Below are 15411 nucleotides of genomic sequence, written 5' to 3' on the forward strand. Positions count from 1 at the left end.
TAATGCCTATGTGTGCATCATGGTTAGAATGAAGGTGGGGCAGATGTTGGTGTATTGGCATTGTAGGTTATAGTGTCCCTATTTCTTAAGTCCTTGAACTTAAGAGCCTCTAGTCACTATAGAGTCTCATGACTTCTCATTACATAAATTTTGAAAATGGGTGTTCACTTTTGAAAGGAAACACTTATTTGATTATTCCTTGTATTGGATATTATTATGTACTGATCAGACAATACTGACTTTTTTTCTCAACCCACCTCTCGCCATGGTTGTCTCTGATATGAAACCACAGAATAAACATGGCTCGTTGGATAGAAACTTCAATGCTGACAGGTCATTTTGAGAGGCAGAGGGTGGAGAGAAAATCTAATTCTTTATATTTGCATGCTGTGGTGAAGTAATCGGCATCCCAGGCTTTGATGCATTTATTGCTTCAAACTTGAATTAGTGCTTTGTAACTTGCTTTGTTTTGTACTCATACTTACTTGATGCTTCTCTTCATAGCTCCATGCTGTTAGCTGGCCACAGTACAGTGCTGCAGAATGGTGGCATTAATCTTGCAGTTTCCGAGCCTGCCCCAGGACTCTTAACATTTATGGGTGTTTTCAGCTGCTGAGAGTTACTCTGGGAAACTCTGCTGCAGATTGCAGTGGGGGAGGGGCGCTGTTTGAATGTAGGCTTTTCTGCTTCCTTGGGATTAGACAGTACCCCAAGCCTTAGTGACTTGAAATTAGAGACAAGAAAATGTTCTAATTTAACTGGGAATCTTAATCTTGAAAGTCTGCACACATGACCCTGCTGTGCTCCATAATACTTAAGAATCAGCTTGCAATGCAGCCTTCTATTTTTCTGATTAAAAAAAATAAGCTAAGTTCACATAACTCCTTTTGAATTAAAGATTTTTAGATTTATATAAAATAATAGGCACCTTCAATAATGCACTAGGATCAAGGATTAGACTCCCCTCATCAGAATTGGGGGAAACACTGAAATTTGAACTCCATGTAGCTAAAGAGTTAGGTTTAACGACTTTTAAAATAATGTATGTTTACTTAAATTGTGAAAAGTCATAACAGGTGGTCTCTTTACACTTCTTTTTACTGTAAAGAAGTAATACAGAGAGCTCTTGAAGTCCTAGAAGCACTTGGAAAATGTTGCACTGAAACAGTGTTATAAAAAACAAAATGAAGGTGGTGTTTTTAAGTGACCAGGATGGTACAAAAATTACATCTGTGGTGGAACCAAAAGTGCAGGAAGAAATGCAGTTCAGATGAAGCATAATGTAGCCATATACCTTAGACTTGCAAGTGGCTTCAGTATTTTTGTGTATAAGATTTGATGCAGGGAACAGCACAGTTAATATTGTTCAGCAGCCAATGTAATGGGAAGTGGGCCAGAAAATTCTTCCCAGGATGATACTTCTCTCTACACCCTTGGAGTGTATTTCAAATAAATTAATGCGTAGTATGAAACTTGCTTGACCAAATACAGTCAAGTTTACATTTTCAGTAGTTGATGTTTTGAAACTGCTGTGGATCAAAATGACAAGTTAATGGGGAACTAGAAGCAGACCTCTTAAATGTGCCTCGGTTATTTCTAATCCATATACCTTTTTCATTCTGTGAAGAGTCAATTCTGTGTGTATCCCTGTTGTGTATGTGCTGAAAAAGAGTATCAGAAACTTAATGGGATATTTTAAAGAAAATTGATATAATAATGATTTATTTTACCACATACATAGATTCATATTTTTCTAAGAAAATACTTTCTGATCATGTCAATCTTTCATACTTAATAATTTATTCTGAATGTGGTTTTTTTTCTGGCCTTCTTAAGCTTGATCACTTAATCATCAATGTCCAGATGGTTTTGTATTAGATGAAATTTACAATATTGGGCACTATGCTGCTGTATTAATACATAAATAATCTTAAACATCTGAGTTGTTCATCAGACCTGATACAGTCATAGTCTTACTTATAAATGGGGAGCTCTTTAAATACTAAAAGCCAACCTGAAAACATAAAAAGTTCTAGTGATGTCATTCTATTAAAACATTTGTTTATTAAAATGCTTAGGTCAAAGCTTTCCCCAGATTTCTGTTTTATCCATGGCAATGGATAAAACATCTAGAACAGTTGGTCAAGACCAGTATGGGGGCTCCTTGACTGAAATTGCCTGTCTTGCCTTACCTTTGTCAATACAAAAATAGATTTAGTCTGAGTTGGTGGGACATTATGGTCATTTTTTGTTGCATCTGAAAATACATTAAAATAAAGGGGACATAGGAGCTACAGGAAGTCTCTTGCACTTTTCAGTTTCAGACCTGATACAGGTCAGAGCTATGGCAAGAGAGATTAAATTCCTGTTGCTGGTAGGAAGCTCTTACTGGCCTAATGTGGCTTTTCCACAGGTTTCCTCTCCTGCTAGGCAAGGGTGACTGGCTTCTGCTGGAGGGATTAAGGCACTTGAAATAGTGGAGAGCCATCATAGAGTCATCTTTATGCCCTCCACTAGACGTGGGGTTTACATGAAGTAATAAAGAGTTGTTATGAAATGTCTTTTTATTGAAATGCTTTCTCTTTTAAATTTGAACTATATAGGGGCTAGTTCCTCTCATTTGGCCCTGTCTCGCCCAAGCCTTTGAAAATGAGAAGTGCGTAAGTTGGACTGAGTCCAGCTGAGTTCTGTGAACTTTGATTCAGCTCATGTGATACAGCTGCATGCGTTTGAAGTTGGTTCATACAGTATTGTGTCGTTACCTGGTTTGTGAAGGCTGATCTGAAGCAGACTTTGGAGCATAAAGCTTTGACTGATTGGTAGAAATACTTTTAAGATTTAACTTGGAATGCTAAATTCCCGCTGTATAATGAAGGTCAAAGTGCAGAAGAGCAGACCAGAACTTTGTATGAATAATGTGTCTGTTTGTTTCAATGTTTTGAACCTTCCAGCAACTTCCTCAGTAACTTGAAAGGGTTGTGCATGCTCACACTTTGCACGATTTTAGCTGGTTTAGAGCCTAAACATAACCCAAAGAGATTTATTTTAAAACAAAACAAACATAAAATACAAAACAAAAAGAAAACACCGCCTTTCTTTACACATTTCTCCTAGAACAGATACAGATCAGCAAATAAGAAAAAGATCATGACATAGAACACTTGAAAACTCTTCTCTTTCAGAGACCAGGTTGTGCAATGTTTGACAAAGATCTAAACTGACAGCATAAAACCATTTGTGCATGCTTGAACTGAATATGCTATAGGATTTGTTTATTTAATTCTGCTATAAAGCTAGTAGGGCGATTGCATTTCTGGAAATTATTTATATTTGTAAATCAGTGGACATAATAAGTGGAATGCAGTGAGCCTGGAGCGCCTGTTGAGAAATAAACAGTCGTCCTGATTTAGGCAAACGGAAAAAGGAAATTATGGGGTGAAGTGATGAGTCAGGATCTCATTTGGTGAAGGTATTTGTGTTCAAGCCAGAGACCCTGGATTCATTGTAAAAAGCCCAGTGTGAGCATAAGCCTTTGTCCTGCTGCAGTTATCAGAACTGCTCTCCAGTCAGTCATGAACTTCACAAGCTGGTCACTTTTGACATATACTGAGAAATGGGGCAGGTTCCTGCTGGAGACCCTCCCCAGCCACTTTTTGGTCACATTTCTTGGTGTAAAAGGCAGGTTTTTCGCTGCCAGATGAGCATGTGCATCTGAAAACAAAGCTTCTGCCACCTCCTTTATCACTAATGAAAACAAAGATTTTGCAACTTTTTTTTCACAGTAATAAAATTAGGATGATAGTGACTAAAAAAGACTTGGTAAGCAGCACGAAGAGCAGAGGGTTACGCTTGCAAATAGTGGTACAAATTGCACCTCGGCAATGGACTCGGAAGTTCATGGTTGTTGCGTGGCCCCACCTGCTGGTAGAGGAAGGAAGCAAGAGCTTCTAAATCACCGTCTTCTGTGTTGTATTTTAATCGTCATAGGGTAAAAGAGAGAACTTTTGAGAAGAATATTTTAATTTACCAGTTTTTGCTTCTGGGAAAAACATATTACTTGGGCAACCCCTTTTTGATCCTCAAAGATAATTTCAGACCTGAAAAGTCTTGTGTGGCTGAAATGCATCTTTTTTTCCTAGCTGTACCAAATTAGTCTAAAAAAATACTGCCTTTGGCATTCGTATTTTGATGCTATAAGAACTGTTTGTCTTTTTTATCACACTGATTTTATTATTTCTTTCTATATATGTTACACCAGTGGCTTTAGGTGGAGTGTTTTTGCTTACCTTTTTTTAGCCTTCTGTAATAATGAGTCAGTCTGTTAGTACCTCCTGCTGACATGAATGCTCCTGGGGCAGTTTTAAAACAAGGCAAAGGTGAAGTAGCCTACTCATCTCCCTTGGAATAATCTTTATCTGTTCCAAGAACATCTGAAGAAAACACAGGTTAGCAAATAGTTCTAACTTAGGATTGCATGTGATAAAATCAGTCTGAGTTTCAGCAACACATGGTGCTAAGTATTTGCCAAGAATGGATCATTCTGCACCCTGCACAAATAACCATGCCTGCTTAAATAGTTGTGTGATGCCATATACACATCCAGATTTTCTTGTGTGAAAGAACACAGGTGTTGTAACTGCAGCTGGCTGTGCACTCTTTCAGATCTGTGTCTTTCTCCAAAGCTGCTTTCTGTGATGAACATCCATGAAATCAATCTGAAGGCTAGAATACAAAGAACTGCTTTATTTTCATAGCAAAGGGTGACACGGGGAATTACAGGACTTTAAAGAAATACTTATTTTAACTGGGGAAGGATTTTAATTCCTGAGAATACTTTGGTGAGAATCTAGGTACTTCAGAGTCTGAATTTAAAGATAATTTTTGGCTTTTTTAAATGCAGGAATAACTGCGGTTAATATTGCTAACTTTCATTCATGCTTTCAGCAAAATATATGTTTAAAATACAACCCTATTTTGTGGTTTATTAATAGAATTTTACTTTTTTATTTTTTTTATATTACACTTTTTGCACTTTTTGATAGAAAACCCATCTTTGGACATTACCTGAAGTCTTCTGGTAAAGTGTTTGCAGGTGTAAATTTTTGCACTAACTTCACTGCTTTGTGTTTTATAAATGCTGTCCAGAGAACAGAATGTGTCCAGCAGTCCACAAGAACAGAACCCAAACACTCTTCTTTATTTTCACATATTGATCCACTTTATAAAACAGTTTGCATGTAACATATCATTTTAAAATCATATTTAAGCTGACAGCTTTTCAGGTAATAAGGATCTAAAATCAAAATCCTCAGGACAGAGTTTTAAAAATACACCACTGTCTTGAGCTAGGGAAAGATGTAATTGCATATGGTTGCTACACTTTAAAATGTCTTTTAAGAGTGTCTTCTACTTCAAAACTACTGTGTAAACTATGTTCTGAATGATGAAAAAGGTCTTTAACAATTCGGTAGCTGTCAGACCATTAGCTTATATAATCCGCTAGGTCTGATTTTATATGCTTGGCATCATTTGCTGTGTTACAGCATTTCCCAGAGATTAATGTCTGAGATAGTTTGTGGATGTCAAGGGCAAAAAGTGACATATAGCCTTGATAGGTCTGAACATGTCAGTTTCCATCTGTGCTGGCACTTGATGGTGTCCAGGATGGGAAGATGTTCCTACAGAAAGCAGGAAGAGCAGTTACTTCTGGTCCACTCAGCTTCCAAAAGCTCTTGAGCAACTACTATATTTTTCAGTAAACTGGCAAGGTATATATGAGGGTGTTTTTTCTTTGTGGTTTCTTTGCCTTTTTAAAATTATTTTTCTCTTGAGTTTCTGTGTGTTAGAAGGCCAAAGTTAACTCCCCTTTCATTTAAAGTTTTGATGCTTCCTTTTAAAAAACATTCACACTTGAAAATTTAAAGATACTGACCAAAAGTCTAACTATTCTGCTTAAATACATCAGATTGGTGTCATTCAAAGGGCCTATTCCTTGCTCTTTCTCTCCCGTGGGATCAGATTTATTGGATGCAGCGTGTCCAAGCACTTCTGTGCCATAGCTCCCTGCTTTCCAGCTGGGAAAGAAGGAAGAGTAGCACAATATGAGAGCACCTCCTAGGAGGCATGGCTGCACCAGTTTTGTATATATTATTTACAGCTATAACAATGGAATTTATTTTTTGAGGGTAGGAGAGAAAACTTCAGTGCTCTCACAGATTTCTTCCTCATTTTCCTTTTCCTACTTGGTCAAGATTTGTAGGTAACAGATAAGCATGGAGGAGTATTCTTGGGAAAGAAACTTCTAAATGGTATCAGATGGTGCAGAACTATGTTTAAAAACATGCCATTTCCATCAGTCTGTCTCAGAGGGACAATTTTAGTTTTTCAGGTTATGATTTAATTTTCAAGCCATCTTAAGCCGTTTTTGGCTGGAGGTAGACCAAAGTGCTTAAGTTAGAGAATTAATGGAAGAAGCCACAAATTATGTGCAGTGGTAGATAAGGCTGCACAGCTGTGTCTGGTTTCGTTATCTTTCTATCCAGGAACATTCCAGAAATAATCAGTTAAGGGCAAAGATTTGCAGTCCTTTTCCGAGTTTTACATGGTGTTCAATCCTGTGACCACACATTCCAGTAATCTATTGCTAATTCACAATTTTTCATGTGCTGCTCTTGGATAGAGGCATGAAAATGTCGGTTGTGTTAATTAACTTAGCCTTGCATTATCTTCTCACTAAGACATAGCTGCTTGGCACAGGTGAGGCATGACAGAGGCCGTGGCAAAGCCCTCCATTGTTTCCCACTTTTCTCCTGCATCAGTTGACTGACACATGCTTGAGGGCTGTCTGCCCTACTGTGGTCTGAAAAGGGCTGTGAGGCTCCAGGACACTGGGGTGTGCAGCAAGACGTGAGCTGCTCCCATGGTCTTCCCATCTCTGCTGAGGCATGCGTCTTGTGCAAGGCATCAATGTTTTTTGAGAGCTCCTCTAGGACATTCTTGGCTGACCAAAGTGTCCTTTGTGCCTCTTACTGTAATACAGCCTTTCATTCTTCAGTTGATAAAGTACTCCACTGCTTGCAATATAGTCATTCCCTTGAGAGAAACATCTGAAAATGTCGTCATCCTTTGACATTTTGAAGCAAGTTATTTTGGGTACTTTGGAGTAAAATCTGTACAGATGTTTGAGTAGATACTTAGAATATATTATTGCCATTCCAAATCTCCTGCATTGTTCCCAAGCAAGTGTGGCATAGCTAGTCATTAGGCTACATAAGCAATTTTCTTACGGAGAGAGAGATTTGGGGAACCCTTTTGCTCCAGTGCAAACCAGTTCTGAGAATAAAGGGCTTTTTTAGCGGTCATTGCAATCTGGCCTGGTCATTAGAGAAAATGTTAAGGAGCACATATTCAAAACAGCAAGTAGCAAAAACTTGATCTCAAATATCTGGAAATAAAGGACCTCTGTTCAGTCAGTGAGGGCTCCTGAAGGCACAGAGGGATGAATGTTCAAATTCTCTTTGCTCTGCTGTATTTATAATTTATTACCGTTGGTTGAAAGCTCAGCATGCATTACCCATAACTTTCATGTTTCTCTAACTTCCTCTTGGGTCAAACTCAGTGCAGACAATTCCAAAACCCTTCTGGTAGTGAGTGGAAGCTGTAGTCCCCTACAAGAAATGAGACATTTTCACAATCTCATTATTATTGGGACACTTTTGGGGGGGTTATATGAAATCACTGATTTAACAATGTTTACTAGATTAACTAGCATGTTCTCACTTCTTTTGAGCTGCCTTATGGCTTTTGGGAGAATTCTGTCTGCTAGGGTAACATTTGTCACTCATCTGTTGTGTGTAATCCTAATAATTTATTTGGACTACTTTCATTGTGATAATTGAAAGTCTCATTATTTTGTTTATATTAAAACTTGCACTGAAGAGGATAGTGGCCTGTGGGTGCCTTCCCCAGTGATTTAAGATGCAAGACTGAGTTGCATGTGCATTTAAGCAAAAAGAGGAAGAGAGTTACCAACTGTTATTCTTTTTCTCCAGATGTTTCCTCTAAGACAAATATCTAGGGTTTTATTATGGCACAGTAAGAACATGCCAATAAGATGAGAACGGTTGGGGTTGGTTTTTTTGCCTTTCATTTTCTAAACAGCCAATCAGTCAAACACTATGGTAAATTGTGTGGTAGTTTAGATGTTAACATGCCCGTGTTTATTAATGAGAACTGCTTGCTTCTAAACAGCTTATTAAAATGCTTTATTAAAATCCCTTTGAATGCAAACTAAAAATAAGAGTATTTTAAAGTACTGATGTTCTTAAAAACATTATACCTGATTGGTGGTTTTTTATTTACTTAAAAGACTTGTTCATACAAGAAGAAGCAGGTTCCTATTCTACTTTCCCTGAAATTGGTGGCAAAATCCATTTTGTCTTCAAAAGGAACAGGATCAGAGCAGCATTGGGACATCCTATGGTTCTTACTCTCGCTTCTCTCAGACAAAATTCCCATTGCCTTTAGGCTTTGGAGCACAAATGGCTAGCTCTGTTCTGAAAGTTCCCGTATACCAGATTCCATATAATAAGAATGTAGATTGCAAATTCAGTAGTAAAAGTGGGGGACACTGGGGACACACACATTTCTTGTATTTGGTGATGACAGTATAGAGATTATTTTCATCAAGTTATTTTTTCCCATTGTATTCAGTCCTTCAGTAATGCTCGCCAGTTGCCACATGCTTTGGCAAGGCTATTTTTTTTTTTTTTTTCTTAGGACTGCCTGTTTTGGTAACTAGTGTGACGGTAATTAGGGTTTTTTACAATTGAGGAAATTATATTGTCATAGTTTTACTCATATTTTCTGTTATTGTAACAAATTACTACATTTACAATAAATATAGATTTTTATTCACTTCATGCATGTGCATATATATACAATTACACAATATCCTAGGAGAACGCTTAAGATTGCGAAACTCTGCATCTAAAACTTGTGCTTGTACATGTAATTAATTACACCTTCTTGTAGTGCATGCTATCTGATACAGTTTTTAATTACATAGTCACCTGACCCCTTTTCCCACTTAATATTGCATTGTCCTTGTCAAGGCCTTCACTGAATGAAAATTGCTTTATTCTGGTTGTTTAGTTTGTGTTTCTAAGCCAGCTTTCTTCACAGCCTTCAGGCTTCTCTCTGGAAACAGGTTTCTTCATTGTCTCTTTTGCTCTTTCCAGTGATGTGGCTGCTAACAATTTCATAGAGCTTCATATTCACAAATATTAAGTCATCTTCAGGACACCGTTGTAAGCAAAGGTGTATTTGGATTTCTGTGGGGAATGAGGTAGACCAGAAGGACAATTTAAAAAGTAACTACTGTTTTAAGATAGTTTCAGGTTAATCTCTTTGTAATAGGGAGGTCCTATGGAAAAACACTTCAGAAAGCTGAATTTGGAGATGGAACTCAGCTTAAAGAACTCCTAACTCTAACATTTAGATGTGCATTGAAATAACTAAAATAAGAAACCAGAAGTGCATCAGGTTTGACAGGGTAAGACTTTATTGTTACAGGGAGCGAGTACTATCTGCTCATTCCACAGCTGGCTTCAGTTATTGAGTACTGAGTGTCTGAGATGGTTCCTTGCAGAAGGAGTCTTCCAGGCATACCTCTGCCTGCGTTATCCAGCTTCACCAGCTGAAATCCAGACATAAGCCTCACAAGCAAAATAATAATTAGAATGTGAGTGCACAGGTTCAACAGATGTAGTGACATAATTTAGTGTTGTCTCACTTGTCTCCCGATTTTAAGAATTCAAAATTTCAAGCCTTCAGTACTATTTCTTTATACTTGTAAAGCATCTCTTGCGGTAGAAATACACATTTCAGGGATGTGCACTTTCAGAGTATCATTTGCTTTACATTTTTATGGTGCATCTCTAGTAGTTTTGCTTTTTCACTGCATCATAGTTGTGATTCATAATGTAGGAATTTTTACAAATTATGACATTATGTATTAAAATACACTCTTTGAAACCTGGTTTTCATTTTTTTCATACCAATCAGTAACTTGCTTACTTGAAAGATGCTTTTGCTACCATCTTTATTCTGCCATGCTGTTACCTGGAACCTTATTTAATCCAGAGGTGTGGCAGCAGAGCTTTGTCCTAGTCTGTGATTTTTTTTCCTGGATTACTTTGTTGCTAGCATCATATATGAGATTTCTCTTTTGAGAAACACTAATTCAGAAAGGTTGAAATCAAGGCTACTTCAGTGTGGATCATAGATGAGTAATGTGGGAGGTAAGAAAAATACTGTTGATACCTGGAATAGTTACTAACTTTGCAGCCACAGTAGGAACATGTGAAGAGTGTTGTGTCTCAGAGGAATCTGTGCTGTCTTGCAGTAGACCTCTATGCCAAATTGGAGAGGCTGAAGGATATACTTACTCCATATGAAGTTGTCTGCACAACCTTTGTGTTTTTAGGTTTTTCGTGTTTCATGTCTTCTAGATACTGCTATGGAAATTGCAGGGTCATTGGGTTTGTATGTAAAAGCAAGACAGGACTTTGAGGGTGATAGCATTTGATTTTTGGAAACAAAGTACATGAATGCATGCTCCTATGAAAACCCTGAATTGCAAAAATTGTTTGTAGTGGGCTTGACAGGCATTTGACAGATTACATGCAAGTACATACATGTGTGTTTCATTATTTGATTGCCTTAGGAGACTAGTATTTAAGTTGGCAGATCTATTTATTAAAAGCAAAGCTCTTTGGCTGGCAGGATTACAGAATGCCAGAGGAGAAAGAGAACAAATGTTGAAGAGGAAAGAGAGAGAACATGTAATGTGCAAAAAGCATGGGGATGTTATAAAGCCAGCAGGAAAAAGCAGACTTAAATGTGGTTCAGATTTGTTGTATTGGGCTCAAGTTGATAGCCGTGCAGAAGGAAAAGTATTAAGTTCTCTCATTTCAATATTAATTTAATTTGGAAATACAGAGTTTTCTGTCACATAAAGTATGATTTTGCCACCTGTTTGCAACCCGTCAGGAATCTTTAATCCTTCTTATCTTCCTGACATATTTTTTTAAAAAAGCAAAGCAGTTGCTTTGAGGCTCTACAAAGTACTGACGGATCATGGCATAAGTGGACGTTTTATCAGGCTCTGAAACTTTGATCTCAGTCTTGATTAGCCTGATGCAAGACGACAGTGTTGACTCCCAGTATGTGTTAAAATTCTGCATGTAATTTGGTGATATGCAACTTACAGCTGTTTTGGGGGAAAAACCCCGAAATGAAACCTAACCCAGTCTTCATAGATAGTAGTTTGGAACTAAACTGTCCTTCAAGATTTCGGAAGCAGCAGCCAAATAAATCTGAGTTAAGTGTGTCCAGAGAGGTCTACACCTGTGGCGTTACACTTCCTTGCTAGAGTTGGATCCCTTCACAACTGCAGGCAGCACAGATTATTCACTTGGCCTTTTCATTATTTATTCCTAGCTGAATGACATTAAAATATCCATGTGCCTTTTTCTGTTTCCTAAGATTTTTCAGTTTGAGAGCAAAGTCTGAAAGGTTGCAAACTGACTGGTGAAGGTGCCTTATGTAGTGAAACTCAAGAAAAAGAGAATCAGAAGTGTAGGGTCCCCTGAAAAATCATTAAATATACTAGTAAAAAAAAAAACCAACAAAACAAACACAACAAAAGAACAACAACAAAAAAAAAAAAACACAACAAAAAAACACCAATGAAAAACCCCCAAAACCCCAAACAAACCATTTAGTTAAAATCAAAACCTGGATTTAGATGATTGCTTATACCGATCTCTCTAAAAGACACTATTAGTGGTGCATTTGCCATTAAATGTTAGAGCCCTTTGGGAAGTAGCAGGCTCATGTTTAGCAATTCTGAGTCCTGCAAGAATTAGGTACTTGGTGGTAGCATAGCAGAACTTAGGTGAGTTATACCAGTTGTCTGCTGCATGTGCTATTTTTGAGGAGCTTTATCTTGTGAAAGTCTCTGTAAAGTTCTCTGAAGATGCCACAGCTGAGCTATATAGAATACAAGTTTTTCCAGCTTCATTCACAAGTTTGGAGTGGTAAAATTAGAAAGAAGGAGAGACAGAAAGATGCTTGTTCTGCTGTATCGGGCAATTCATGTGAACTGTGCTTAAAAACATGGAATCGTAAGCCTGTTAGAAAAATCATGTTTAAAATTGATGCATTCCTCTTCCTTCTGTTCTAGACAGGGAATTGGATTTTTGGAGGGATGCTCCATCTGAGAGTCAAGTGAGATGTGTTTTCCCTTTTTTGCATGGCCCACATTTAAATAAATAAATATTATTATTTAGAAAGGTAAAATGAAATGAGAAAGAGGTGTTCCCTGCTGGTAGGGTCAAATAAAGATAACTGGTTCTTTCTTTTAGGAAGATGACCAAGGGGTTCCTCTGGAGCACAATGACAAAAACAGACGTGGAAGACTTCCCTTTTTTAATTTTTTAAATCGTCTTCCCCCCTCTCTACCCCACTCCCAGTAGGATAGCAGGAAAACAACTAGGATATATATGGTCTTTTGACAGAATAGCAGCCAATTCCCAGTCCCTGCTGGCCAGTGTGGAAGAAGGCTTCCTCCTGCCAGCCAGCAGCCTTTCAGACTCACAAACCTCCACCCAATTCTTAGTAAGTCATAGCTGGAAGACCTTTTCACATATTTTATCACATCTTGTATGAATCAGGGATGCATTTTTACTCCTTTATTTGTTATTATTAACATTCTGAAGCAACTGAGTGATTGTAGCTTTAAGCTCTGTTTGAAATATATGTGGAAATGGATGTATAGATAGATAGTGCCATTATATTTTCAGACATGGATGGGTTGGTTAGAAGGACAGCAAACTTTCTTGGCAGGAGTAGGATTGTGGAAAAACTGTTTTCGGTTTAGTGTGTGTGTGTAACCTGTAGAAGCTCTGTACACTTTCAGCACTTAAATTTTCAGCAGATTAGTATATCTTTGCATGCTCATTTGAACACTCAGTACTCCTCTAAGTTCAGAGACAATCAACTTGAGCATTATTTCTGCTCCCCATGAATTTTCTCCTCGTATGTCAGAGAACATCCATAGCATGGTCCCATGTGCTGGAGCAGGCCAGTGTAGAGCAGCTGTCTGGAGGCAGAGGCAAGGAATGGAAGCAGCAAGTTCTTGCTCACCTCTTGAATCTTCTTTGCAGAGGACATAAAAAAGAGGACATCTGCCTCCCAGGCTTCTTCCCTGGAAGCTGAGCTTTCATTTGAACCACCTGAGTTAAAAAATTCCTAACCCAAATCATACGGGTTTTTTTTTAGTTTGTATGGACTGTTTGCAGTGTAGGCTTTCCAAGACCACTTACAAAATAATTTTTTCCAGTTATTTCAGCCTCTTCTGCTCACACTCACTCCTTCATGACACATTGCTTGTTTTCAAGAGGGACATATTTTAGTTTGTTTTACACCCCAAGAAATGCTTAACACTGTAGGGTTTCATAAAGGTTGCCAAGGATTTCTTCAAGTTGAAAAGCTTAGAATTGTGCTTGGGTTTTCTTAAAGAGAGGCTTTGCCTCTTGCTTTTAGTCTTTTTGCAAATGAATACTGCCAGTGCAGACTGAAATCTGGTTCCATACCTCCTTACTCTGACTTCATTTCATCTTTGACTTGCAGATGGTGATGTAAAAAAATCAACAGTTTTTCATTAGCACCATCTTTGTTGTTATTTTCAATTCTTTTTTTACATTTTCTATAAATAGATTTTGCACAATTGAAGGACTTTGTCCAGTTGCAGTTAGCCAGCTAGTTGAGACCTTCACTGTTTTGTAAAGGTCCATGAAATGAATTCACCACTGTAACTGCTAAGGTCTAAATTAAAGTACTTCAGCAGTGGAGCATGAACGAAGAGTGGTTCATGGAAGAGATATCTTTAAGTTCATGCATTAAGTACATGTACTTCATATTTCATGACATCTTTTTCGTATAGCATCTTGATAGTGTGAAATACATTGGAATGAGAAATGAATGCTAACATTGCTATGCAGAGGAATCTCGAAGGGGTACTATATTGGTCAAAAAATCGTATTGCATACAGACTGAGAGCTTTCTTCTTCATCTGAAATAAAAAATGATGGTGGGATTAACTCTGTAGATCCAGCTCAGGACTTTACTAATAATGTTGTTATTTCTGTATCTATGTCAGATCAGCCTGTGATTTAATGGCTGTAAGAATTAACCCAGTTTTACTTTCTTACAAGATTGTCTTTCAGTATTGCTGTATTTCTGTTGATACAGCTAGAGCCCTAAGCTTTTTCTTGTTTTTCTTTTCCCTTTTCCTTTTCTTCATTTTCCTTTTCTTCATTTTCCCTTCTCTTCTCCCTCTCCCTTTTCTTTCTTTTTCTTTTTTTTTCAGAGTAGAAATAAAGGCTTTATTTGAAATGCATTAGTCTGCAGAATAAAGAAGTCCTTCTGGTACTGTATTGTTCTTACCATTGTTTGCATTTTTTTTGTGTGTGTGTGACTGCTATATACTCATTATTTTTAACTTTCTGTGTACTTACAAATGTTTCCCGTAATTCCCAAAAGATGAAGGAGATGTTTTGGCTTTTATCTGTCAGCAGCTTCTGCCAGTATTTTTATGGAAATCTTCTAGATCTAAACAACTTAACTTTTAAAGCACAATATTACAAACTATCTTTTTCTTGCAGTAGTGAAGAGCTTACTGTTTTCCTCAAGATTGCTTGCCTGTGGATAGTCTGAGGGAGATCTGTTGATGGTTACAAAGAGCAGATGCTGCTGGAGCACCATTACAAACCATCACCATGGTTAGGCGGAAGGGAAATTGAGGCTGATAATCTCGGTATGTTAGTGCCAAACTATTAAGAAGAAAATACCTGTGAAATTTTGCCTGATGGAGGTCATAGAAATCATGTCACCATGATTCTTCACGGGCTGGCCAGAACCAATATTTTAAGGAGCCGCTTGAGATGGACCTCAGCATTCCTTCCCTTAAAAGATAGGTAGTTTTCTCTGTCTTAAGCGACAAAGCTTTCTGGAAACAACTGACTGAGTGTTTCATTCCCCACTTGCTAGGAAGAACTCAAGAACAAGTTGTCAAGCAAAGTACTGTTGCATGGGAAGCCAAGTTGAGGTGAGATAACAGAAAATTCAGGTTTGAAGCGGAAATGTACCAGGAAAATAAGCCTACTGGGTAACCATGTGTACTTGCACAATCTGGATAATGCTCCAAATAATAAATACCTCAACTCTTCCACTGGATTCTATCCATTGAGAGCACTCAGCTTTGTGTGCTGAAATGGGCAGAGTAATTTAATGGGAAAAATGGGATGTCATTTTGTGGAAGGAAACAAAAGGAAGAACTGAAATTGC

At 37.8% G+C, this 15411-nt stretch overlaps 1 protein-coding gene across 1 annotated transcript in view; it reads left to right on the forward strand.

Moving 5' to 3' along the window:
- Positions 1-15411, forward strand: part of PIK3R1 (phosphoinositide-3-kinase regulatory subunit 1) — a 58002-nt gene that overhangs the window by 6210 nt on the left and 36381 nt on the right. The gene's annotated exons all lie outside the window — the stretch shown is intronic.

This window comes from Apus apus, chromosome Z, assembly GCF_020740795.1.
Source record: "Apus apus isolate bApuApu2 chromosome Z, bApuApu2.pri.cur, whole genome shotgun sequence".
Taxonomy (NCBI): domain Eukaryota; kingdom Metazoa; phylum Chordata; class Aves; order Apodiformes; family Apodidae; genus Apus; species Apus apus.